We start from the raw sequence: 24,307 nt of genomic DNA, 5'->3' as shown, positions 1-24,307 counted from the left end.
CTCCCTCTGGCCTCCCTCTGACCTCCCTCTGGTCTCCCTCTGGCCTCCCTCTCTCTCCTCTCTCTCATGGTCTTCTTTTATGTGGTTCAAGTGCAGCAGAGATGAGAGGAGAGACAGACAGTAGCTGTTTTCCTGCGTCTCCACCACCACAGGGTGTTTCTCCAGCTCTGCTGTGGCACACAGGTGATCCAGTTTCAGTCTGTGAGGGAGCAGGAAGAGGAGTTAAGGTCCAGTTTCAGTCTGTTAGGGAGCAGGAAGAGGCGTTCAGGTCCACCGAGTCTTTCTGAGTGACAACAGGAGGAGTTTGTTACGCAACAACCGCCCTCATTAGTTCCACTGTGTTAGACTTGTGTTGTCTTTGTTCGGCCGGAACTTCACTGAGCTTTCCTCTCTGTTAGAAGTTCTAACAACAAAACCTACGTTCTGCTGCCTCAGTCATGGGATTATGGGATAGCAGCAAGGCCAAAAGCCTAGTTTCATTCATTGTAAACCATCAGGGTCGGGATCCGACCTCTATGGAGCTGTGAAGTGGGAAGACCTGCTTTTCCCTGAAGTATTTTTTCACCAAAGGCTTCTTTTAATGAATATACTTTATTTAACCATTCCTTTGAATTATTTGAACTGCTTTTATAACTGCTCTGCTGCTATAACTCTCCTTAAAGAGACGAGCCGCTCCTCTGAATTTTTCTCGGCTTTTTAATTCATTATTAACATTTATTTTAAACGTTTAAGCGATAATCGGTTCAAGTTTTTTTTAAAGATAGTACTGAACGGGGGAGGAGGAGAGAGAGAGAGAGAGAGAGGGGATGACATGCAGCAAAGGGCCACAGGTCAGATTCGAACCCTGGGCCGCTGCGGTCAGGACTCAGCCTTCATACATGGCGCCCGCTCTATCAGGTGAGCTGCAGCGGCGCCCCCGGTTAAAGTTTTTAACGTCGGTTAATGGTTAAACGGTTAATATTAACATCCCTAGTTCTGTATTCTGTATTTGGCAGCAAGACTCATCTTGATTTCATCCAATGTGAACTGGTTTGAATAGCTGAATGTTTCATCAGGTTTCTACAAAGTATGATTTCTTTTAGGTACACATGCTGGACTTTTTTATTAGAGAACCAGATATTCAGTCGTTTGTGTTTTCGTTCTCTCGATTCAACTTGATTCGTGTCCATCGGAGCTTCGAAGAGCTATCGGTCAACTCCACAACCCTGGAAGATCTTATGATATAGATATTTAGATGATCTATGTTGTGGTTCTATAATAGCTGTGACCTTCTTTATTGTTCGCCCTCTTTCCTTCTTTGCCTCTTTCTGACAAACACACAGTCTAAATGTGAGCAGACACGCGGCTCTGACTCCTCCATGTTTATGTGAGAGTTCTGCACATCCACCGTCAGTATGAGGGGGGGCTCTTCAACACACAGTTGCAAAGTTGACACAAGAGATACTCAGGAATTTGTCTCATTTCACATCCAGCCGAGCTGAGGGGAATGAACACTCAGCTGTCCTGTAGTCTGTAGTCTGTAGTCTGTAGTCTGTATTATGTAGGCTGTAGTCTATTATCTATAGTCTTTAGTCTTTAGTCTTTAGTCTATAGTCTGTAGTCTGTATTCTGTAGGCTGTAGTCTATAGTCTTTAGTCTGTAGTTTGCAGTCTGTATTCTGTAGGCTGTAGTCTTTAGTCTGTAGGCTGTAGTCTATAGTCTTTAGTCTGTAGTCTTTAGTCTGTAGTCTTTAGTCTGTAGGCTGTAGTCTTTAGTCTGTAGGCTGTAGGCTGTAGTCTGTAGTCTTTAGTCTGTAGGCCGTAGTCTTTAGTCTGTAGTCTGTAGGCTGTAGACTGTAGTCTGTAGGCTTTAGTCTGTAGGCTGTAGTCTTTAGGCTGTAGTCTGTAGGCTGTAGTCTTTAGGCTGTAGGCTGTAGTCTGTAGGCTGTAGGCTGTAGTCTGTAGGCTGTAGTCTTTAGGCTGTAGTCTGTAGGCTGTAGTCTGTAGGCTGTAGGCTGTAGTCTAGTCTGTAGGCTGTAGTCTGTAGGCTGTAGTCTGTAGTCTTTAGTCTGTAGTTTGTAGTCTGTATTCTGTAGGCTGTAGTCTATAGTCTGTAGTCTGTAGGCTGTAGTCTATAGTCTGTAGTCTGTAGTCTGTAGTCTATAGTCTGTAGTCTGTAGTCTGTAGTCTATAGTCTATAGTCTGTAGTGTGTAGTCTATAGTCTGTAGTCTATAGTCTGTAGTCTGTAGTCTATAGTCTGTAGTCTGTAGTCTGTAGTCTGTAGTCTGTAGGCTGTAGTCTATAGTCTTTAGTCTGTAGGCTGTAGGCTGTATTCTGTAGGCTCTAGTCTGTATGCTGTAGGCTGTAGTCTAGTCTGTAGGCTGTAGTCTGTAGGCTGTAGGCTGTAGTCTGTAGGCTGTAGGCTCTAGTCTGTAGGCTGTATTCTGTATTCTGTAGGCTGTATTCTGTAGTCTGTAGGCTGCAAGCCGTAGGCTGTATTCTGTATTCTGTAGGCTCTAGTCTGTAGTCTGTGGGCTGTGGTCTGTAGGCTGTAGGCTGTAGTCTGTAGGCTGTAGTCTGTAGGCTGTAGGCTGTAGTCTGTAGGCTGTAGTCTGTAGACTGTAGTCTGTAGGCTGTAGTCTGTAGGCTGTAGTCTGTAGTCTTTAGGCTGTAGTCTGTAGTCTCAGTTCACTTAGAGCATCTCAGTCCAAAATGTATGAGAGGATAAAGAGCTTGAGATGGACCATCTTGTTCACAAAACATGGAAGTTAACAAACATTTAAGTACATAAATAATAATGCAGATCATAAATGAAACAATCAACACAGTGACACCAACAAGGCCATACACACAAGGATTCTCCCTCCACCCCCATCCCACACCACACCAACATAACGTGAAAAGAATGATGAACATAATAATAAAACAACTATAACTAGTCTATGGTCTGATGGGACTTTAAACTAAAGGCTCAGACTCTTATCATGCATGAGAAATTTGGAGCAGATTGGAAAATGTATATGCCGAAGTTACAACAACTTCCTGTATTTTGGCAAAGGTGCTTTTTCGCCGACACGGTAACGTCATTCCATAGAAACTCAAACTTTTCATCATCACAAAGGTCTTCAGACTGTACTGACCAAAGATGAAGTCGATCGGGTTAAATCTCTAGGAGGAGTTCAAGTACAGAGTCTGGAAATGGCAAAAAATACCCCTAAAATAGCACATTCGATTCATCATGGCTGACTTCCTGTTGGGTTTAGGATAGACCTCCAAGAGGCTTTTTGGTACATCTGGACATGATGAATATGCTTCATATCTAGGTGAAACCACAACAACAATTTTGTAGAAGCTAATAATAATAATAATGATAATAAACATTACAGTGGGCCAACGTTGTTGGTGCTCGGGCCCTGAACGCATCACAGGACTGTGTCATTGACAGCGTACGGAGGGGTCACAGAATGAGAGCAGCACGTCCAGCATGTCCATGACATCACTTGTTTGTATGAGTGTGAGCCAGGGCTTCAGAGTACGACTGGGTTGCTTTGATCCACCTCTAACCCACATTCTTCCAGCAGCTGAAAATAGAGAGGAAGAGAAAGAAAAGGGGTCAGAAGAAGCAGAAAGGAACGGGGAGAGCCAAAGAAAGCATTCCTCACACAGGAGGATGAAATGAGCCAGAGGGAGCGTAATGACTGACTATTCTTTTTCTGGACCTGTGGTTTCTCTGTGCCCGGTCATTAGGTTTCTCTTTCTCTGGCCCCATGGCACAACAGAGAGAGAGAGAGAGAGAGAGAGAGAGGAGAGGAGAGAGAGAGAGAGAGAGAGAGGGATGACTGGTCTGTGGGGCAGACGAGGGAACTGACATGATTCCTTTGTATTATTCTGACAGGTTGGCGGTGAGATCTACTGAATCCACTGAAGGATCACACTGAGAGTCATGTTTCATGGTTTTAGAGGAACATAGAATTACTCACCATGTTAATGAGCTTTGCTCCACTGGTTCTCAGCTGGGATGGAGCTTCTCCTCTCACCATCCAGCCGTCCAGCTGGTCTCACTGTCACCTCTCATTAGAGCTCAGACCACACAGTCTGACCTATTTAGAGAGCATTCTGGGATTGTTTTTGTCCATAAACTGAACATTTTAACAGGACTCTCAATTAAGGTTGTACCGATACCACTTTTTTTCAGACCGAGTACAAGTACTTACATTTGGGTACCCGCTGATACCGAGTACCGATACTAGTACCGATACGAGTACTGATACGAGTACTTCTCTGTGCCAAAAGACCCTCGTTAACAGCCAGCTGGAGGGTGTGAGCGACACACGGCAGGCTGGGGAGTCCCGCATACGAGGCGGTGCTCCGCGACCGGCTCTGGGTCGGCTTGGAAAGGTTCGGGGCGAAGGAGGCTCGCGGCCGCAGCTTTACAGCGCTCCCCGCCCGGACCTCCCGCACCGTGACGGGGCTCCCTGCTCCCAGTGCAACTGTCAACCGCGTCGTGCCGCGGCCCATGTAAAAGGCGGCAGGGGTCTGCGGTGATGTCGGCAACCCACCCGACCCGTCTTGAAACACGGACCAAGGAGTCTAATGCACGCGCGAGTCAGAGGGTGCAAGCAAAACCCCGTGGCGCAATGAAAGTGAGGGCCGGTAGCTGCCGGCTGAGGTGGGATCCCGGCCCAGCGGGGTCGGGCGCACCACCGTAAAGTTGTATCGGTGGCGTTGTATCGGAGCCGTTTTGTGAGTATGAGCACAGTATCGGACCCGATACCTAATACTGGTATCGGTGAATCCCTACTAGTAAGCTATCTTGCAAAAGAAAATTATATGTATAAATGGTTTAATTGTCCAACCTCTGTCTCCCCAAGTGGTAGTAAGAAGTCAAACTTCACTAAACATCATCAATTCCAAATAACTTAAATAGCTGTAACTTGCATTGCAGGCTGTAAGTAGACATTGGCAAGCCACTCATGTGATTTAAAAGATAAATGTACTGCATATACAAATTAAAAGAGTAGGGAATTTAACCCAGCTTTAATTTAATCCAGCCCTATCCAACCGCGTTGTTTTACACTGACTATAAGAGAGCTTTGCAGGAGTGTCTTTACCACGACTTCAATTAATCTGTGTCTGTTTAGCTGCTGTAAGAGCGAGAGACATTTCTTTCTTTCTGCCTAAACTATTGGTTGTGACAGACCCAAATCATCACAAAGCATGTGATCTGTTGCCAAAAAGCACATGAAGGGCTCATTGTTTTCAAGCTCTGTCAAAACATGTGCCATCAAGGGTCCCTGTATCTGCTGCAACAGGTTACAACTCTCCTAAATATCAGCAGCTTCTTCACTTGTTGAGAAAGTTGATCAAATGTTTAAAGATCCCATATCGTGCTCATTTTCAGGTTCATACTTGTATTTTGTGTTTCTACTAGAACATGTTTACATGCTGTAATGATCAAAAAACCCTTTATTTTCCTCATACTGTCAGCCTGAATATGCCTGTATTTACCCTCTGTCTGAAACGCTCCGTTTTAGCCCATTTCGATGGAATTGCGATGGAATTGCAACAGGATTGCGTTTTTAGGCAACAGCTTGAGTCAGTGTGTACTTCCTGTCAGCTGATGTCAATCACATACACTGCAACCAGGAATAAACTGGGACACATTTAGAATATTTACGTTTAAAACTGTGAACAGGGTCTAAATATTGAGCGTTTTGATACTTTCACAGTATTTATATAGGACTTAAGTAGGACCAAACATGCATCACCAGTTGGCCAGTTAGGACTGATTTCTTCCTGTGAGACACCTGATAGCACAGAACCAGATCCTGGTAATGAGCCCAAATGAAGGTACATTCTCCACCTTGTCCTACAGCTGATTTGCATGTCCACTCTCATTAATAATTTAGTTTGAGGAAGCAAAGCGCGGCGTTAAATTGCCATTTGTGGAGAATGGAAGGGGTGGAGGAAAAGTGGAGGGGCTCTTTAAGGTTCATATAGTTAGTTAGTTGGCCCCAGGCCTCATTGTTATGCAAATGAAGGAGTGGATGCGTGATGATTTCCTCCTGTAACTGTTGGTTACTCAGGAAATATGGAGGGCCCGCTGTCTTCCACTCACTTAGTGTGTAGAGAACTCTTCTTATTCTCTCTGTTGAGTTAGTATTAGGTCTGGTGTAATGGTTACGATGTGAACAAAATTAAGCATTTCAGTTTACTAGAATAGAAATGCAGACGACTGACATATTTTCTCTCTTGCAGGTGAGAAAAAGTAAAAGGCCACCATGTGCCCTCTCCACTACCTCCACATACTTTTACTCCACTCTCTAACAGCCCTAGTCTCTGTGTTTCTGCACTCACTTCCTGTCTCAGTGTTGCATATTTTATCAGGACTTTGTCCTCTTAATCCCGCTGACCGAGCTCTAATCGCTCGACTGTTTCTTCAGCTGTCAATGAGCTCAACATCAGAATTATTTCAACTGCTGAATTAGTAGGAAATGTAAATTGCAATTCGGAGGTCTGGAACCTAGAACCTACAGCTGCTGCAGAACCTAGAGCTGCTGCAGAACCTACAGCTGCTGCAGAACCTAGAGCTACTGCAGAACCTACAGCTGCTGCAGAACCTACAGCTGCTGCAGAACCTAGAGCTGCTGCAGAACCTAGAGCTGCTGCAGAACCTAGAGCTGCTACAGAATCTACAGCTGCTGCAGAACCTAGAGCTGCTGCAGAACCTACAGCTGCTGCAGAACCTACAGCTGCTGCAGAACCTAGAGCTGCTGCAGAACCTACAGCTGCTGCCAGTGGCCAGTTAGTCTATGTGGTGTGTTCAAGTGCAACTTAACAGAGGATGTGAGGCAATGGAAGGCATTTTATTGGTTGTTTTTTAGCCTGTGCTAGTTCTTTGAGGTCAGATCTTGGCTTAAAGGTCCCATATTATAAAAAAGTGAGATTTTCATGTTTTTTTTATTATAAAGCAGACTGTGAAAGTATCGAAATGCAGGGAAATACACACAGCCCGTATTCAGAAACTCTGCATTTGAAACAAGCTGTCAGGATTTCTGTCCATTTGTGATGTCACAAATATACAATATTTAGACCCTTTACACAGATTTAAATGTAAACATTCTAAATGTGTCTCAGTTTATTCCTGGTTGCAGTGTATGTGAATGTCATCAGCTGACAGGAAGCACACATGGACCCAAGATGTTGCCTAGCAACGTAATTCTGTTGCAATTTCGTCGCAATTCCGTCCAAATGCACTAAAACGGAGCGTTTAAGACAGAGGGTAAATACAGGCATATTCAGGCCAACAGTATGAGGAAAATAAAGTTTTTTTTTAACATTACAGCATGTAAACATGTTCTAGTAGAAACACAAAATACAAGTATGATCCTGAAAATGAGCATGATATGGGACCTTTAACATACACTTAAATATGACTTACAAGGGGTCCCCAACAACTCAGCTGTCTATACCTAATACAACAGCAGGATGAATGTTCTAATGTTCATTTATTGTTAAAACTGTTGTAGAGAGCAGTATGATTATTTTGGAGGATGTAGTTTGCGGTGCTGTTGAACTGCATTACATTCTACAGAGAGGTGTTTCTGTTATTTAGCCTACCCTCATTGATAGAGAAGGAGTGGACCACATATTAGAACCAGCTGTCAACAACAGCACCACAACCTCCAGGCTCCAACATGATCACACCTCTCTAAAACAAGTTTAAACAAAAAGTGAGCATTAGAACCTTCATGAAGTGGGATTTACTTCAGGACTGCTGTATTAGACTGCATCAGTTTTAGTTAAGTCAGGGGTCAGCAACCTGCAGCTCTATAGCCCCTCTCCAGTGGCTCCCTGTGGATTTCTAAAAATGGAAATGAATAAGTGTTTTTTTTTACATTTTCATTTTTATTTATCATTGTTGTAGGTTTATGGTACGATGGCACGACGGAGTATTACGGCCACTTTGAGGAAAAAAAAAATTATTTTAGATTTTGAAAATAAAGTTGCAATATTACAAGAATAAAGTCATAGGTTTGCGAGAAAAAAAGTCGTAGTATTATGAGAATAAAGTCATTATATTAAAAGTAGTAATTTTACCTGTTATTTTCTTTTTTTCTCCTAAACTTCTGACTTTATTCTCGTAATATTGCGACTTTTTTTCTCGTAAACTTTTGACTTTATTCTTATAATATTGCAACTTTTTTTGTCATAAAGTTATGACTTTATTCTCGTAATATTGCAACTTTTTTTGTCATAAAGTTATGACTTTATTTTTGTAATATTATGACTTTTTTTCTCGTAATATTATGAGTTTATTCTGGAAATCTCAGATGTTTTTTCCCTCAATGTGGCCCTAATACTCCGTAGTACATTGTCTCTTTGGCCCTCACTGCATTAAACTTATATACTATATACTTAGACTATAAACTGTGTTACCTTCATCACAATGCTCAAATATTTTGCGGCTCCAGACAGATTATTATTATTATTTTTTGCCTAAAATGGCTCTTTTGATAGTAAAGGTTGCTGACCCATGAGCTAGGTGTACCTAATAAACTGGCAACTGAGTGTAAATTTCTTCATACTCCTATGTTAGTGCTGCGTTTCCCATCATGCCATGTTTTGATGTTTGGATGCTGTGGAAAAATCACATCGCTGCTCAAAACTTGTCTGCCACAGTTCTGGTGCTGCCTTGTTATTCAGTGTACTGGACCGTACTGGAGACCCAACGGGTCTGAGCTCATGGCTGTTGTTCAGTCAGCAGGACTAGGTGTTGTGTACTGCTGATGGGGCTCCTCATCTTTCATCTTTGCCTCTTCCTTCATTAAAGGACTCATCTGAAGAATCCATGGCCTGTGTTTTTCTGTTTGTAACGAGGGGCGAAGAAGAAGGTTCAAGTGTTTTTCCCATGCTCTACAGTCCATTCAGGTCTAGACAGCAGCCTGCTACTACTAGGCTGTAGTTTAAAGCTCCCAGTGTGCTCTATACACTGTCCTCCACCTCTCTGCTCAGGACAGAGCCCTTCTGTTTGGAATGGATGGTCTATTCCCATGAGCTTAGCATGTTACAGCAGCACACACATTGTCATGTATATGCAGAGTCCACAATCGTGTCCACCAATGAGAAAGGAAAACCCCCCTGTCCCCTTCTCCCATTGAGTTCTGTTGTCATTGCCATGGAAAACAGAGTATAATAGGTTTCTGTATTCAGCAAGTGGTTTAAAGTGGCAGTAGGCAGTATATATTTTTTGGCATAATTTGGCAAAAATTCCATAATAACTTTTCGGCATATTGCAATTCAAGTGTTCTGAGAGAAAACTAGACTCCTGCTCCTCCTCATGTCTCTGTTTTCAGGCTTTAGAAAATCTAGCCCGTGATGGGAGACTTTGACCAATCACAGGTCATTTCAGAGAGAGAGCGTTCCTATTGGCTGTGCTCCGGTCATGTGACCAGAACTCGGCGTTCCTTCACCAGATTTCACAATGGCAGGGGCGTCACAAACTGTCTCATTTTACATCTAAACCGTGCACTACAAGATGATTCTGAAAACATTTGAGGAGAGAAATAGACATTAACGTAACAGAATATTGATTCATATTTGATCAGCGCTGCCTAGTTTGACCGTTTGGTCGGAGTTTGTGAGTGATTGACAGCTAGAATACCCTTCTGATGTACCACCAAGTACGACCAAAAAGTGATTTAAATATGTTTGTTTTGGGGCTTAGAGATGTTCCCAACGACTAATTTCCCTTACGTTTAAACCGAAGTTTAAACTCAGACTCGTCAAATAGTCTAAATAAGTAAGAAAACATTCACAGTAGTGAACAGACAGAGGACTGTCTAAATAGATCACAGTTTAATCAGTAAGGTTAAACATTGTGTATAAGAACTGTTTAAAATCATTTAAAATAAATGGTTTGTTGGTTTGTTGGTTGGTTTGTCCGTTTGGAGGATAACTCCAGAAGTCTGCGATGGATTTGAATGAAATTCTTTGGAGGGGTGGGGTGTGGCACAATGAACAATCCCTTTAGATTTTGGTGGCGATCCGGATCATGATCCGGCTTTGGGATTTTTTTTGTTTTAATAACTATGTAGAGTGAGCACAAACGCGAGCGCGAGCAACAGGAATAGTCCCTTTAACTGTTAAAGTAAGAATTGTGGCCAATAAGCAACTGTTTAGTGTTTATAATTTTCAAAATAAATGAAAATGCATTTTCTTTGTTCTCCCTATTGCACCAAAACCGAGGTACATACCAAACCCAGAATTTTGTGTAGCGTTCCACCCCTAGTGATAACGTCATAAAATATGATGACAGGCATTTGAAACTTCTTCAAAGCGTTGTATGTAAAAACAATGACATTTGATACAGTCCTATCTGTGGTCAGTCTTGTTGATCAGGAGATAACCAGACTGACTGCTGAACCCAGCCGCTATTTCGCAAAGAGAAGGTGGTGGCTGGCGCGGTGACAGACCCACGGCAGAGCCGCGGGACTACGATGTGGCAGCCCGACGTGCTGCTGCGCTCTGCTTACCAGGGACTGGATCCCGGTACGGGGTACGGACTGCTGCTCGGGTTGCACAGCGTGGAGGATGTTCTCACTGTAACGTACTGGGAGCTGCTGACAGGCTTCTAGTGACATATTACGCACACAACGAGGTTTGTTCCCATCCAGACCGCAGTGATTGCTTTTCAGAAATCTTCAAAGTCTTTGTTTTACTGCTACATTTTTTGTTGAACATAAAAACGTTCTTGTTGCTGATCTTTCTCTGTGACAGTGTAATATACTCTGTACTGTGTACTATACAGTGTAACACTCCCATATGGCCAACTTTTTCTTTTACTTTTATTTGCAAACAAACGTGCGCATGACACCCGCTGTCGTGCCAGATTCTCACCCAGCCAGTGGCTTCTTCTCTTAATCAGCAGCTGGTTACTGTTGTCCGAGACCGACAGCAAATAACCAACACAACATTTAGTCGGCGCAAACTTGATGCAACACAACAGATAAACATCGGCCACTTCCTTCAATCCTTTTACATAGATACATTTGCTCAGTTTGATGACAGTCAAATATATGTCCCAAAATATTGGTCTGTTCCATTTTTTGACCCATAGATTAACTTCCATGTCTTGAACCTCTGAACCTCCGTCAGGATACATGAAGCCTTTTTCAACACTTCCGACAAAAAACAAAGCAACAGCAGAGAAATGGGCATTAAGGCATTAATGTGTGAGCTTGTTGTTGTGTTTCTGGGTGCCAAGTTCCAGTGGAGGCTAAGACGTTGTGGCTGGCACAGATCAGAGGGGCAAAGCTTTAAGCCTGTGTTGTGCTCCTGTGAGTTGTTCATATTGAAATGAACAGAAGCTCTAACTCACATGATAAAAACAGCCACACAACCCTGTTTTTCAACGCGATCTCATCCCAACTCATCATATTTTGCCACTTGGGCAGAAGTCTTTGGCGTCACTATGATTTGGCGTCACTATGATGGTTCTGTTGGCTTCATCAGACCGTGACCCGAGTGTGAAGTGGTCGGGATGAGAGTCGGTACCTCCAAGTGTGAGGCCATGGTTCTCTGCCGTAAACCAATGGACTGCTCCCTCCAGGTTGGGAGTGAGTCACTGCCCGAGGTCGGAGGTTAACAACCCGAACAAATCGCGAGCCGAGTGCGGCCGCAGCTTGTCAGACTCACAGCTGTCAATCATGACGTCACACCCCCTTTTTATAGCATCAAATAACTAATTAAAGCCAAACACTTGAAACTCAGCGTGATAAGAACTACCTAAAATGACAGAAACCATCTTTGAGGTGTACTTTGACTTTTTATATTGGCCCATGTCCCATCTGCTGACATGGAGGGGGCGGGCTTTATGACCTATACTGCAGCCATCCAGCAGGGGGCGATCCAGATGTTTTGGCTTCACTTTTGGGGAGCTGTCATGTCGTCCATCTTTATATACAGTCCCTGGTCAGAACAGTACCAGTGGATGCACTGGTTCTCCTCAGTGTGAATGTGTAGAAGTGAAGCACAGTGATAAGAACTGAGTTCTTCTGGACAGATGAAGAAAAACAAGGTGTAGTTCTATATGTGACACAGAAGGGGGCGTGAGTTGTCTTGTTGTGTATCACTGCAACAGATATAAATCCCCTCACTGTCCAGGTGTCCAACATATTCAGCAGCAGACATCGGCCTCGTCTCACACTGTCCCTGTTCACTGATGACTGATTGTTTGTTTTCCTGACATATTTGTGACTGTTGTGTATATTCAGTGATGTGTTGGCCCACATGTTGTGAAGCCTGTAAATATAACAGGAGAGTCATGTAATTCCTTATCCTGTGATGCTGTAGACTGTTATTGGGGCAGAGCCTTGTTTCTGCTGCTGAAGCTCAAACTGCTTTTATTTTAAACAGATTAGAATCCTGGTTCTCAGTGAAGAAGCTGCTTTAGAGGAGGGTAGGGATGCACCGATACCACTTTTTTTCAGACCGAGTACAAGTACGAGTACTCACATTTGGATACTCACCGATACCGAGTACCGATACGAGTACCGATATGAGTACTTCTCTATGTCAAAAGACCCTCGTTAACAGCCAGCTGGAGGATGTGAGCGACGCACGGCAGGCTGGGGAGTCCCGCATACGAGGCGGAGCACCGCGACTGGCTCTAGGTCAGCTTGGAGAGGCTCGGGGCGAAGGTGCTTCCTGGGGCTGTGGCCAAAGTGCTCACTGCGCCCGCTCTCCCCGCTGGGTGGAGGGAGTTGCTCCCGGTGCGACTGTCAACCGGGGCGGACTGTCTTCAGTGCGCCCCAACCGAGTCGTGCCCCTAGGGCGGAGCGCATCACACGTCAAAGGCGCCAGGGGTCTGCGGCGATGTCAGCAACCCACCGACCCGTCTTGAAACACGGACCAAGGAGTGTAACGCACGCGCGACTCAGAGGGTGCAAGCAAAACCCCGTGGCCCAGTGAAAGTTAGGGCCGGCGCTCGCCGGCTGAGGTGGGATCCCGGCACCACCGGCCCGTCTCAGGTGGAGCGTGAGCGCGTGCAATAGGACCCGAAAGATGCTGACGAGAGTTTAATGTCACGCTGCCGTAAAGTGGTATCTGGCCATTGTATTAGAGCCGTTTTGCGAGTACGAGTACATGAGCACAGTATCGGACCCGATACCCGATACTGGTATCGGTATCGGTGCATCCCTAGAGGAGGGTTTGCAGCATGACAACCGCTCCACCTGTCTTAATCTTTGCTAAGGTACTGGAAGAGTCAATGAGTCCAAAAGATGATAGAAAAGATCGATATCTTTTCTATCATCTTTTGGACTCATTGGCTCACTTAGATCTCTGCAGTATTCCACTTTACTCTGAGCTTTCAGTCCGTCAGACCTTCATCAGAGCAGACGTGATTCAACAAAGGACAGGCTGGTAGAAATAACCAATCCCATTCTAATCATTGTCTGCAGTACACCTGTATGTGGACACCCTGGTGGTAGAAGCTCCACCTCTTGGGAGGTGTAGTTCTAGTAGAGGCATACAAATAGATGCCATATTTGTTTTATAATACAAAATACACAAAAGGGGTGGAACACAGTGAATATATATAGATCTATATGTTTTATCTATGTTCACTTTGTTCCACCCTTTTGTGTATTGAAATAGCAGACCGCAGAACGCTGTGATTGACCAATCAGAACAGAGTTCAGTTGTGTAATAAGTTTCTGATAAATGTCTATAGCTCACTCTTGATTGGATGTTTGATCTTTAGTGAACATATTGTAGTGTTAGTCAACCACTATTGTGACTCATATTTGTGGGATATTTTATTATTACATTCCTATTTGCTTCGTCCCTCCTCTCAATGAGCTATTTAATTATGAACCGCAAACTGTCCCCATAAATCCCAATAACATGTGAGTCATCCGGCACCTAGTGAGGCCTTTACATCAGTCCTACTGTAACTCTTAACAGCACAGGGGATACTTCCATCACAGGCTATAGTATTATGAAGAATCTACAGAGGAAACTGAATGAAGCTCTCGTGTGTGTGTGTGTGTGTGTGTGTGTGTGTGTGTGGAGAGCTGGTGTAGGAGGACGTGCTGGCCAGAATAATAGTCTGCAGGGAATCACGTGTAATTATTGGCTGCTTCTTTCCCACACTGTGCTCTATTGGTATTCTAACCCAGATCTGTGAGGCCTGTTCTCACTGGTCCCTCCCTTTGTGCCATGTTTCCATGGTGTCCTCCGGAGGGGACACAAGCTGGGTTCAGTGAAAGGACTGTGTGTGTGTGTCTCCGCAAACTCAAGAGCACACTAGCACATATTTGAGTGCTGAATTGCATTTTCTTCAGTTCTGCAGTTGTATAACACAGGATTCAAATTACAATAATATTTTTTTATAATTTGTAATATTTTTTAATAATTATTTTCATAATTTTAATAAGCATGAGGGTCTTTTAAAATAAATAAATGTCAGGAGTCTCCTACATATTATGCAGTGGGATAAAGAGACACTACAGTGAATAAAAGATAATATTGGGTTTAGGGGTCCTCAAGAAAATTTGGAAGGTTTCTGACCTAAAACTATAAAACTAAACTACAATTTAATGCAATCATTTTGGACCATTATTATTACTAGTTAGGCTAAATGATTATTTTTATTATTTATCACAGCCTTCGTCTGAACAGCCCTGTAAAAATCATATTCTGTAAATCAGAAGAGCAGATTCAGAAATTGTTTAAATAATATTTCACTAATTATATTTGTTCACAAATGGCAAAACATCAGATTGTTTCAGTTTTATCCAGTGGAGACGTCCTAACCTGCTCCGTGCGTAAGCGAACAGGCAAAACGACGTGTCGCTTGTTTGAAAAACGCTCACCCCGGCTCTATTTATGAGAGGTTTCGTGCACCTCTAACCTATTTTCACTGGTCACATGGCATATCGAAAGGATGTCGCATACCAAACCGAACGCCATGTACTGAACAGTTCAATAACAAACAACAAAAGTTATGACAAAACATAACAAAAGTTATGACGAACAATTCTCTAATTATTTTACAAAAAAAGGACGTGAACATTGTGTTGATAAATTACGGCGCCCTCGTTCTCGTCCAGATGCTCCCCACGTTGTCTTTATGTTCATATGGATGACACCTCTTCCTGACAAACAGTGACTGAGCGAACTCTACCGAATGGGGCGTGAAAAAATGTCCAGATGTACTACGAGTGATGTCGCTCTCTACTACATAGAGAGGGTGATGTTGATTAACTGTCGGTTACTGTCAGTCAGTGTCGATTGTGACCGGTGAAAATAGGTTAGAGGTGCACGAATCTTCTCATAAATAGAGCCGGGGTGCGCGTTTTTCAAACAAGCGACACGCCGCTTTACCTGTCCGCTGACGCACGGAGCAGGTTAAGACGTCTTCACTGGATAAAACGGAAACAACCTGATGTTCGCTCGTTTGTATCGCGTCCTGTGCCATTATGAATCTTACAGAGAACCTGATTTACGATGCTCCGCTACGTACAGCTGACCTCAACATAAACGAAAATACACGTGGATGATGGCGCCAGCTGCATGGAGAGGGGGGGGGGGGCGATCGTACCCGGGCAGCTTGGCGGAGGTCTGCACTCTCCGAGTGCCATTCTAGTTCCACAACATGTTTTTATCTAACGAAATATTCTGCTTTAATCCTTATTTGTTGGTGTTTAGCCTTTCAAAAATAATTTTGTTTTTAATGCGGTCAAAAACCTGTTTACTCCTCAGCATGCACCTGTATTAGCAGAGCAGTCTAGCATAACAGCACCATGAATTACATTTATAGAAACACAATAACAGTAAATCATATTTACCCCATTTTTAGGGTGATAACTAGGGGTGTAACGTCACGTGTACTCATATTGAACTGTTCAGTACATGGCGTTCGGTTTGGTATGCGACATCCTTTCGGTATGCCATGTGACCAGTGAAAATAGGTTAGAGGTGCACGAAACCTCTCATAAATAGAGCCGGGGTGAGCGTTTTTCAAACAAGCGACACGTCGTTTTGCCTGTTCGCTGACGCACGGAGCAGGTTAGGACGTCTCCACTGGATAAAACTGAAACAATCTGATGTTTTGCTTATTCGCATCGCGTCCTGCGCCATTATGAATCTTACAGTGAACCTGGTATGGAGAGGGCAGAAAAGGGTCCCGGCAGCTTCTGAAAAGTGCCAGTACGCAAGAAAAAGTCACAGTAGGCCAAGGAGTAAAATGTAGAAGTGCTTACCGGTGAGTACCGGTAAGTACCGGCCCACTTGGAGCACTGACTCAGGTACTCTTGGCTGTATGTATCCACAGGATGGCTGCTGCCATGTGTGTCTGTGAGCAGCAACTTGTGTGTTCTTTTCCTCTCATGAATAATTGAGTGGCTGATATAAATCGAGGCAGCTGTCTCGTACTATAGACCCCATTAAGTCAGTCCACTTTGTTTCCTGTGTGTTCCCCACTGTCACAAAATGAATTCACCATCACCATCAAGCCGTATCTCTTTATACCAGAGAGCTGACCAGGCTGTGGCACTGAGGGACACCAGGGTTAGACCAGGGTCACTATACCCTGATGAACTTCTAGATATGACTTCAGTCGTCGGAACTAATTGATCGGTTGCTACCGTGTGGAGTTTAAATATCCTTTATGCCAACAGATCGGAGGGGTCATGAGACGATTCATTGAATGATGAAACGCTACGACAATTTGGTTTAACTTTTCAAACTTGAAGGTGGAAAATATTTTTTTTGCGTCACAACTGGTAGTGTTGAGTAGTAGGGAGTAGGGAGTACTAGCTTGACCTTTAGCAATGACCCAGTCATTGTAAAACTGATCAATACTGCACCAGTTGTCTGTGGATAGCTCGTAAACACACTTGAGACACTTAAAGGGACTGTTTGTAACTTCTTACACGTATAAATCATTGCGGGTCGGTGTCCCATGCGTGCTCGCGTGTGGCTACGCTGTTCAGACAAGACTCCATCACAAACTACACGGAAGCACCAAAACCGCAAAGTTCTATCTAGTGAAGCCCGTCTGTTAAACAGTATTAGCCCTCACTTTCATTGCGCCAAAGGGTTTTGCTTGCACCCTCTGACTCACGCGTGCGTTAGACTCCTTGGTCCGTGTTTCAAGATGGGTCGGGTGGGTTGCCGACAACGCCACAGACCCCTGGCGCCTTTTACGTTGGCCGCGGCACGAAGCGGTTGGGGCGCACTGAGGACAGTCCGCAGCGGGAGAAGGGAGCCCCGTCACGGTGCGGCGAGGTCCGGGCGGGTAGCGCTGTAAAGCTGCAGCCGCGAGCCACCTTCGCCCCGAACCTTTCCAAGCACCGCCTCGTATGCGGGACTCCCCAGCCTGCCGTGTGTCACTCACACCCTCCAGCTGGCTGTTAACGAGGGTGTTTTGGCACAGAGAAGTACTCGTATCGGTACTTGGTATCGGCGAGTACCCAAATGTAAGTACTTGTACTTGTACTCGGTCTGAAAAAAAGTGGTATCGGTGCATCCCTACATTGAAGTATCACATTCAACCCCAGGGACTCCCACCACCACCACCACTCCCACTCATTTACTCCAAGTGGCCTCCAGAATAGAGATCAGGTTCCTCATCCCCCTCTCTGCTGAGACCCAAGACAGTAGACAACAATTTGGGGATGACCTCAGAGAGAAGGAAGGGGGGGGGGGGCAGTGTTAGATTGAGGTGAGACAGAAGGAGAGGGAAGTGAGAAGGGACGTCTTGGTCTGCCAACACAAACTTTCCATCCACTGCCAGACACTGCTAGAGGTAAGCTCTGCATGATGTTGTAAATCATCATGAATAATCGATGCTGCCCAGATGTCAATGACTTGCTATTGTGTTTCAGTTACACACAGAACATCAGATCAGTTTGCATCTATCTGCATGTGAATGGGCGGAGTAGGAGTCGGGGTCAGTTCCGGACGCGGTGATGCAGAGGCTCAGCGGAGTCAGAGGAGTGCAACAGAACGACCAATATTGTGTCATAGAGAAGAGAAAGATTAGCCTTGTTAGTGCATGTATGTGTGTGTGTGTGCATTCATTCAAACTGTGTGAATGTGGGTGTGATGTGTGTGTATGTGTGAACTCAGCGGTGCCCTATACTGGCACAATAGCCAGCTGTCCCTGGGGTCCTGACACATCAACGTGACTGCAGCGCCCACGTCCACATTCCCTCCGTGCTGGCTGTGGGTGGCGTCTCCGGGCCGTCAGGAGGACACACCGGCTCTGTGGAGCCTTAGGATGACGGGACAACAGTTGAAAGATGGAGAGAGAGAGAGAGAGAAAGAAAAGAGAGACGAGGGAGTGGAAGATGAAAACCTAGATGAAAGACTCATCTAAAGACAGGTATCCTGTGTGTGTGTGTGTGTGTGTGTGTGTGTGTGTGTGTGTGTGTGTGTGTGTATGTGTGTGTTATTTATAGCAAAGGCTTGTTTCTGGTGGGAGTAGAGCCAGTCTCCATGCTTGTTCTGGCTAAGTGAGGAAGTTCTCCCTCACCACTTTGTATCACCACATGCAGTCTGGATGTGAGCTGCTGGATCTACTGTTTTGATTATGTGACGTCATAAAGTATCTTAAAATGGTCCAACATCCCACTACTACCGCCTTTGTTCCTGACAGACAACAGTCATAATCCAAATGGCCACTAGAGGTGGCGGCTGTGGCTCAGAGGGTAGAGCGGTTCGATCCCCGGCTGCTCCAGTCTGCATGTGAAAGTGTCCTTGAGCAAGACACTGAACCCCAAACTGCTCCTGAAGGCTGATCCATCGGTGTGTGGAGGAGTATTTAGATCAGATCCTGACGGGCAGGTTGGCTCCTTGCATGGCAGCCTCTGACATCAGTGTATGAATGTGTGTTTAGGGGGGGCATGCCTGTCACTGTTGGTAGTAGTGGGCGTGTGCATGTGGAGGTATGTGTTTGCTTGTGGAGGTTAGTGTGTACGTCACCGGGGCCTAGATCAGGGGTCAGCAACCTTTACTATCAAAAGAGACATTTTAGGCAAATAATTAAAAAAACAAATCTGTCTGGAGCCACAAAACATTTGAGCATTGTGATGAAGTTTTACAGACCTCCCTGCATTAACCCTCTCAGAGGCTAAATGATATTTGTTGATAGTCGCTACAACATTGTCAACAGAAAATACGGCCACGGAGTCACAGGTGTGTTCATCTTCGGACGCATCCCGTGAAACGATGGACCACTTTCAGTAAAAATGCTGAAGCAATTGATGGGAAAGCACACAGCAACCTACAGCATGCGTAACTTTGTTTGTTCATAGTGTTTCCTTCTCGTTTAACACAGTTTGAAGATAGTTACTGCTAGGGATGCACCCATACCACTTATTTTCAGACCGAGTACAAGTACAAGTATTTACATTTGCCGGCGCGTGCTGGCTGAGGTGGGATCCCGGCCCAGTGGGGTCGGGCGCACCACCGTAAAGTGGTATCGGTGCCGTTGTATCGGAGCCGCTTTGCGAGTGTGAGTATGAGTACATGAGCACAGTATTGGACCAGTGCATCCCTAGTTACCGCCGTATATCGTGGACGCAGTGTTGCTGATTGTTGCATTTTGTTGCTGCTCAAAGTGCGAAGTTTGTGAACTTTAAGTACCAAAGTGGAATATGGATTATTGATCGATGTGGATCGTGAATCGTGGTGAATATTTGCATAGTGCTTTTCTACTAAATCTACTGATTGTCATCAATGAGTGGAACAAAGGCTGCTTCCATCGATCATGATGAATGTCAAAGGAACCGTCACACTCAAAGAAGGGAAATAAATAAAGTTAATCAAATTTTGAATTGTTCACACTTCAATAAAAGAGCTCATGAAAAATGACTCTCAAGTGCAAACTCAGCCGGGTGTTTGGATACAACAGATCATACAACAACGTTGCACGAGTTATTGATGCCTTTGATACTGCAAGAGGAAAAACAGAAACACAATGTGTGGTTCACAAGCATCAATAGATATAACCATGAGTTTGGTGAAGATGTAAAACAATGGCTCCTGAATGAGCCACATCTTTATAATAACATTTATTCACATCAGGAGCTGGGTGCTCATTCGGAGGTGCAGGTTCTGCCTGCCACAAGGGATAATACCGTGGACCGTGCGTGTGGATAATCGTGGTGAAGAGTCATAGTGTTGTGCCTCAATCAGCCGCTCCACTATCTGCTGGAAAGGGAGCTCCTCTAAGCCTTTAATCTTCTTTAAGACACTCAACTCTAATTAATTAGCAGAAAATAACACCGGCCACTCTGTGAATGGAACACGTCTGGATAGACCATGACTGGAGTTTTTCTTGTTCGGGCTGGGGGGGCTCATCCTGTTGGTGGAGCAGCAAAGGTTTGCCTCTGCACCATTCATTTGACAAAAATTGATGGTTTGAGTCGGAGAGAGCAATAGTTGGTTTAATGTGAATGCACTGCTGCTAACTAAGACCAACATGTCTGGCAAACAACACAGTCCTCTGCTACTGATCGTACACTATCGGTCGAAGAAACCAATAAACATTGTGAACTGTGATAAAAGCATAGACTGTATATAAGAAGTGGACGTAGTCACCGTAACACCACCCACTAGTTTGTGGACTACCTTTTTGAAGCTTTTGAGTTCATCATTTTGGCCGACGCCATCTTGTTTTTTTGCCGTCGCCATCTTGATTTCTGGCTGTCGCCATGTTGGTCTAATGCAACCAGAAGTGACACAAGAGGTTGGAGCTAAGTACAAATGAATTGATCTCCGTCGATCGCCGCGCAATGCATGTCGGTTAGATTTGTGTCCGACTTGATGCCGACCTGCTCTGACGTCGTGCACAAGTGGGCAACGGTAACCTCACGAGATCGAGGCGGACGCAGATTTTAGAGCCAGGCGCCATAGTTACTCTCCACCGACTGCAAGACCCAGTGCATTATGGGAAACGCCTGGCTTGCGCCTGATCAAAGAGCTGTTTGGCTCTTAGTTTTGACAGCAAACAACACGTGTTGTAGAAAGTCACAACTTTCTGTGTAATTGTAATATTTAACACTAGATTATAGGATATTAGTCTCATGTTGTGCTATGAAGGTTTCATCTGTTAACAAACACATCTTGTGTGGTTGATAATAATAATTGTTATAATAATGAAGGTTATCTATATATAACACTTATCAAAATGAGTGCTCATCATGTGCTTTACAAGGCGGACATAAAAATAATAAAGGATAGAATCCAATGCCAGATAAACGCACATTTCCACATAGATTTACAAACAAATATAAAAAAATCCCAACGTGGTCTGAAAACTACAAGTGGCCTACAGATCGGATCTAACAGGAAGTCACTTTTTCTGTGACTTCCTGTACATTTTTTGGAGGCTGCTCGAAGCGGCTGGAAACTGTCCGACTTGACCGCAGCTTTTTGTCACCGCCCCCTGCTGCTGCCGCCGGATCTCGTCTACTTTCCAGGCGAGGCGCAGTTCATCTCCAAAAAGCCTAGAATCATCACACTGTCAATCACAAGGTAGTCCCGCCCTGAAGCATCCCCTGCTTTATGGTCTATCTGACTCTAAATGGTACCATCATTTACTAAATGATCATCATGCTGTATTGAAGAAGACTTGAAACTAGCCATTGAGACAATAAACTCATGTTTACAATGTTTACTGAGGTAATAAATCAAGAGAGAAGTAGGCTCATTTTCTCATAGACTTCTATACAAACAGAGGAGTCGCCCCCTGCTGGCTGCTAGACAGAATGCAAAGTTGATATTTTCTTACACTAAATGTGAAAATTTAAGTTTTAGTTTGACTTTAAAACAATTTATTTGCTTTACAAATAACAAAAATGATTTCATATTTTTATTAAAAAGGAATTATAGAATTGATCAATGCACTGTTTCTGTTTCTCAATCTGAACTTTTGATTGTTAGAGGGCTAAGGCCATTGCTTATATTCCATATATAGTTAATTTGTTAATTAATTTACATCTGAAAGAGAAAATGATATGCTTGGAGCAGAATTAGCGTATAGTGATTGAAAGCTATCCAACACACTCTATGATCCAGTGTGGCAGTTTGATGGACAACTTAAACTGATACGGTTATATATAACCCATGTTGCTATGTTCTCCTAATGTGATTTGAGTTAGCTTGCATTAAGGTTACTTGTCCTTGAGTTGAGTTGTCATGCACCCTGCAGTGCAAGTTGCAGCTCTGTATTTATAGCAGGGCTTCTTAATGTCTTTCCTTGTTATGGAGACACAGAGGTCACTGCGTACCTGCTGTTTTGAGGTTGGATTAAGTCCTGACTGCTGTAGAAGGACCACATCTTAAACATGCAGTGAAAAGGAACTGTTCTACTTCTTCCTGTGTGTACAGTTATCTGTCTGCAACGTAAAGACCAGTCACTGCTGGTAGATGGAGAGCAATCGGTGGATCTGTAATTCATAAGACTTGGAAGCTCTTAGCGAGCACGATTGATGATCATGGAAGATAAAGACAAAGACGAAGGAAAAAGAGTGCCGAGGGAAGCTACAGGCATGTAGTGTCAGAAGAAAGGAGACCCTGTGGCTGTGTGTGTGAGAACTGTGTGGTTATGTGTGCGAGTGTATGTATATGGGACGCCATGGGAGCGGCGCTGAGCTGGTTTGCTGCTCGCTTGTGTGCTCTGGTGCTGGGCACAGCTTGTGCATTGAAGCGCTCAAGAGTAAGTAAAACTCTGACAGTGTAGGATTTAATTTAAAGGTCCCATGTCGTGCTCATTTTCAGGTTCATACTTGTATTTTGTGTTTCTACTAGAGCATGTTTACATGCTTTAATGTTAAAAAAGACTTTATTTTTCCTCATACTGTCTACCTGAATATACCTGTATTCACCTTGTCTGAAACGCTCCGTTTTAGTGCATTCCAATGGAATTGCAACGGAATTGCGTTGCTAGGCAACAGTTTTGTTTTTCGTTTTTTCTCCGTATATTGAGCGTTTTGATAGTTTAACAGTATTTATATAGCACTTAAATCTGCTTGATAATATAATAAACATGACAATCTCACGTTTTACAATATGGGACCTTTAAGGATATACAGTATATATATATAAGGATATATACTGTATATATATTTCTAATATGAAACCGTGTCCCTTGTAACATGTTTTTGCTAAGTAATCTGTGTATATCTTATTGTTTGTTTCGACTTGTGTACTCAGGTCAAATTTGTAATTATCGAAAATATTTTAGCAGTGTATTTGGTTCCAGCTGACTATGTTTAATTTGATTGATGAAAATTTCCCAAAATTGGTTCATGATATGCTTCAATTCAAAAACTTGGGCCAATGATGTTCCCCTTCTGTGACCTTAGAAGTCAGTACTCTACTCCATGTCTCAGGATGTTATCCTGTGGTTTGAATCACAGAGAAACAAACTGAGTTATGTACAAGTAAAATAAAATGCAGAGTAAAGTCTAGTGTGAATGAAACTAATGTTGCTAATGGCTGATGTGGAAGCCAACCCTCACAGGCTATACAGTACGTCATTAGACCGAGTACAAGTACAAGTGGCAACCCTTTGGCGCAATGACAGTGCCGGCTGAGGTGGGATCCCGGCCCAGCGGGGTCGGGCGCACCACTGGCCCATCTCGCCCGCAACGTCGGGGAGGTGGAGCGTGAGGACCCTAGAGCCGTTTTGCTGATATGTGATCCTGCAATTCTCGCGTGATCTTGTGATATTGCGAGAATCCAGCTGCCATGCATGTTAAGTTAAGTTAGTAGTGCAGCACAGAACTTGACATGGTGTCTCCTAGCAACTCTGACCCACAGTTAGTCAACCGATTCCAAAGGAAATGGTCACACAAAGGGTCGAGGCTAAATAGCTGTTTCCAAAAACAAATTTAAAAAGTAAATGTTATTCACTTTTAAAAAAATGAAAACAAAAAAAATGTGCACAATAGTTATAGTATAATTTAACTGATATGTCCTTAAACAAAATGTTAGAAATCAAGTTTTAGTTTGACTTTAAAATAACTGATTTGCTTTACAAATGACTGAAATAATTACATTTTTCTATATCATTTTTTTCATTAATAATTTTGCTAACTTTAATAGAGGAAAGTTTGAACACTCAATACTACTCTACGTGTGTACTTATATTGATGTTGTATATCTTTAGGACTTGTTGATTTGGTTGACTTTACATGCCGTCTAAATGACTGCTCTTCAGTGGCTGTATGAGGATCAGTTGTAAGATTCCTATTTGCATTATGCTAAACCTCCTGTTGTTCATGCACTGATTTCTATCTCATCTTCTTCT

The 24,307-nt window shown here is 43.8% G+C and overlaps 1 protein-coding gene across 2 annotated transcripts in view; it reads left to right on the top strand.

Annotated features, from left to right (window-relative positions):
* Positions 1 to 24,307, top strand: part of arhgef4 (Rho guanine nucleotide exchange factor (GEF) 4) — a 103,416-nt gene that overhangs the window by 11,761 nt on the left and 67,348 nt on the right. The gene's annotated exons all lie outside the window — the stretch shown is intronic.

Source organism: Sebastes umbrosus, chromosome 21, assembly GCF_015220745.1.
Source record: "Sebastes umbrosus isolate fSebUmb1 chromosome 21, fSebUmb1.pri, whole genome shotgun sequence".
NCBI classification, from domain to species: domain Eukaryota; kingdom Metazoa; phylum Chordata; class Actinopteri; order Perciformes; family Sebastidae; genus Sebastes; species Sebastes umbrosus.
Note: the sequence above shows the minus strand (reverse complement) of the source record. Positions and strands in the feature narration are given on the sequence as shown.